The sequence below is a fragment of the Neoarius graeffei genome, chromosome 24 (assembly GCF_027579695.1).
Source record: "Neoarius graeffei isolate fNeoGra1 chromosome 24, fNeoGra1.pri, whole genome shotgun sequence".
Classification (NCBI taxonomy): Eukaryota; Metazoa; Chordata; class Actinopteri; order Siluriformes; family Ariidae; genus Neoarius; species Neoarius graeffei.
The window spans coordinates 8,770,311-8,774,296 of record NC_083592.1 but is presented as its reverse complement, the minus strand read 5'-3'; the positions used below and the strand labels follow the sequence as shown (position 1 = coordinate 8,774,296).

At 40.0% G+C, this 3,986-nt stretch overlaps 1 long non-coding RNA gene across 2 annotated transcripts; it reads left to right on the top strand.

Annotated features, from left to right (window-relative positions):
* Window positions 1–431: 431 nt before the first annotated feature.
* LOC132872636 (uncharacterized) lies at window positions 432–3,603 on the top strand. Of its 2 annotated transcripts, XR_009651464.1 has the most exons (4): window positions 432–452; window positions 3,054–3,183; window positions 3,279–3,326; window positions 3,441–3,603. It is a non-coding gene; the product is annotated as an uncharacterized LOC132872636 (long non-coding RNA). The 2 variants fall into 2 exon arrangements; XR_009651463.1 differs by lacking the exon at window positions 432–452 and having other exon boundaries at window positions 2,922–3,183.
* The last annotated feature ends 383 nt before the right edge of the window (window positions 3,604–3,986 follow it).

The following is a 3,986-nucleotide window of genomic DNA, read 5'->3' as shown; positions in this document are numbered from 1 at the left end:
AGTCACCAGTTAACCTAACCTGCATGCCTTTGGACTGTGGGGGAAACCGGAGCACCCGGAGGAAACCCACGCGGACACGGGGAGAACATGCAAACTCCACACAGAAAGGCCCTCGCCGGCCCCGGGGCTCGAACCCAGGACCTTCTTGCTGTGAGGCGACAGCGCTAACCACTACACCACCGTGCCGCCCCTGTCTATAAATACTGCACCTTGAAATTATTATTTATTTATTTATTTATTTATTTAACACCTACATTGCAATGATTTAAAGTGAGTACTTTTTTGACACCCTGTAGTGCTGTGAAGTACATTCAGAATTTTGAGCACTTTCACAATTTTGTGGTGTGTGTGTGTATTCTTTCTAGGAAACATGGTTGATGCGTGGTCCACCCATGAGGTCTGTCTGTGGCTGAAGCAGAATTCTTTAACCGAGGCTAAACAGATCTTCTTTGGTAACACACCCAATTTTTTATGATAATGGAGCGTTTTTTTCGATGTGGATTTTGTAGTGTTGTGAAGTTCACTATCCCAAAATATCTCAGCCACTTGCAGCTCACGCACCAACACCAACCTGATTTCCAAGCACAATGTGTTGTTGAGGCATGCAGAAAAACGTACAAAAGTGTTGGAGCCTTGAGGATACACTTATACAGACACCACAGGAACTATGTGCAAACAAAAACTGTGCCTCATGAAGAAATCAATTCGGAACCTGAATCGGACTCTGATGTAGACCAAAATGTAGAAGACCAATCTACTATTGAAAATGACAGCGAGCAGGTGGATTTAAATACCTTGCTCTCAGGTCTTCAGAAGCATGTGGCACTTTTTATATTAAATCTTCAAGAGAAGCACCTCCTCCCCAAAATTACTCAAGACACAATTGTTGAAAATCTTCAATTTGTACTGCAATTTTTTCAGCAACATTACAATGATCTCATTAAGTTCCACTTGGATCAGTCGGGTTTCAGATTAAAAGACCATGAGGAATTGGACAATCTACTGTCAAATGAAACTGTTTTTGACCGTGCATTTGAGTATGTTAAATCTGAGTACAGATTAATACAGTTTAGTAGGGAGAATCTGGATTTTGTGGAGCCAATTCGCTATGTCCTTGATGTTAATAGCAGGGGAAAGGAAGACAGTTTCCAATATGTGCCACTGAATGATGTTTTAAAGGTTTTTTTGGAGAAAGAGGACATTTTTTTATTCTTTTCAAAGAGGATGTGAGAAGGTTTCAAATGATTTTTTGGAAGATTTCACGGACGGTAGTTTTTTCCAAACTCCACCATTTTGTGGTGATCCAAGTATTCTGCGTATTCACCTATACACCGATGAATTTGAAGTTGTTAATCCATTAGGTGCTAAAAAAGCAATACATAAAGTAACGGCCTTTTACTTTACTATTGGAAATCTTGAACAAAAATACAAGTCCCAATTACGGCACATACATCTGTGTCTTTTGATTCGACATCAGCTCTTTCAGAAGTATCCTCATAAGGACATTTTACGTCCTCTCCTACTTGATCTGAAGGAGTTATTTACAAAGGGAATTGACATTTGTGTGGATGACAGACACCATGTTTTGAAGGGGGCTCTAGCAACTATTTCTGCTGACAATTTGTCTGCCCACTACTTAGCAGGATTCACATGCTGTTTTAACAGTGGCCGTGTGTGCAGATTTTGCATGACCACATATAGCGACTTGAAGACCCATGTTAATGAAGGAGTTCAAATTAGGTCTTCAGATGTCCACAAGTACCACCTAACTGCCCTTGAAGAAAACAATCAGTTAACAAAACAGACCTATGGTGTAGTGAAGGAGTGTCCGTTCGCTGAGCTGAACTACTTTGATGTCACACGACAATTTCCACCAGATTTAATGCATGATTTTTTAGAGGGTGTCATACCAATTGTTGTTTGTAAAGTCATCACTGCACTTCATCAGTTGAAAATTGTGACACTGAATGACATTAACTCAGAGCTGGAAGCATTCAAGATTGGGAAAAATGATAGAGGTAACATTCCACAGACACTACCGCAGAGTGTACTGAAACAGAAGTTAACTGGATCAGCAGCACAAAACCTGTGTTTATTCCGGATTCTACCACTCCTTATTGGCCATTATATTCCAGAAGGTGACACACACTGGGATATTTATCTCAAGTGCAGAGAAATAGGTGACATAATCCTCGCTCCCTGCGTCAGGAAAAGCACTATTCCTTTCCTCACTCTTCAAATTGGTGAATTTCTCTCCCCTTTCAAGACTGTTTTCCCAGAGACCTTCACCCCTAAATTGCACTATCTTATTCACTATCCTCGTCTGATGTTGGAATTTGGTCCACTGAAACAGCTGTGGTGCATGGGCTTTGAGGGTAAACATCAGTATTTTAAGAGGTTATCCCACAACACCAGCAACTTCAAAAATCTTTGTCACACCCTAGCTAAAAGACACCAGCTGCGCCAGTGTTGGGAATTGACATCCTTGGACATTCTCCACCAGAGCTCATACACTGAAGGTGAACGTCAAGTCCCATTCGCTTCTCTTCCATTGGACATTCAGGAAGGTATTGCATTAAAGAGTGGTGTTGAAGACATACCAGCACATGAGAGAGTAGGAGTTGTTAGCACTCTACTGACCAACAACTGTACGTACAAAGAAGGTGACAACATTGTAATTGATGTGGTAGAGGAGGACATTCCCATCTTCATGAGAATAGCGAAGCTTATTCAGTTCAGAAGTCTTTGGCTTATCTTTGGAAAATTACGTACCCCCAAGAATTTCAGTTGTCACTACCATGCCTTCTCTTTGGAGGAACAAAAGGAATGGGTTGTTGTTCATCCAGGGGATGAAAAAGATTATCATTCTCTGGATAGCTATATCATTGATGATGACATGTTCCTTCCACTTCATCATTGCGTGCAGAGGTAAAATCCTGCCTAAAAGTGGATTTACAATTTAAAAATCGATTTGTTAAAAATTATATAGGTAGGCCTACTGTATGACTATCCCCTTATTGGAAATGCATTGTTTGTAATTCTTATATCAACAGAACAACAGATTGATGGGGAAACACTACTGGGACTAACAGAGCGGATGGTAGAAAAACTGTTTCCCATCATGAAACACCAGGTCTTGTTTTTGAAAGAGTTGGAGAAGTTGCGCAGCACATCATCAGCACAGTAATTACCGAATTACATTACTTGTCAGCATTAAATGGATAATTTCTTGCCATGAATGCTGTGTTACACCAAATTGTTGTCTTTCCTGTCTATAGAAAATCCAATCCAACATGTGACACACTACCTGTAGAGTCAAATACTCAGTAAGTCTACAGCACTTCAGTGTTATCTTACTTAAATGCCTCCGCCCTTCTGAGAAAATGTTTTATGACAAAAGGAAAAAGACTAATGGTATCTGTCTCTATTTATGTTTGTAGTCAACAAGCTCATGTGTCATGGCCAGCACTGTATACCCTGCCTGTTATGCCACCAGAGCTACAGGAAGCTCTACACAGAAAAGATCCATCTTTCAAAAAAAAAGGATAAATCACACTTGAGAGCATTGTTAATACAAGTTCTATTTGACCACATAACAATGTACACATGGTATTGTTAGCCTTGATCTATACTCACGTTCTCATTATTTGGTTTTAGTAGGAATGTTGGAATAGTCAGAATGGGTTTAATTTAAGAACACTTTTATTCTGTGAATTTTCAGGTACCCTAACCATAAAAAATACACCGACGTTCTCGGATGTCTGATCACCAGATTTCCCTTTTTGAGAGACCACAGCAGCACTGGATATGTAAGTTCTTTCTTACCCTTTTTTAAAACTTTCTTTATGTCAAACACAGCATATCTAGTTCAGTTACTTAACTATGTCAACATGTACAGGATACCTTGCTGGAGTGCTTAAGGAACAAGTTTAAAAAGGAAAGGTCTCCCTTGGTGAACTTCCCAAAAGTTATGGAGATGAAGAGGA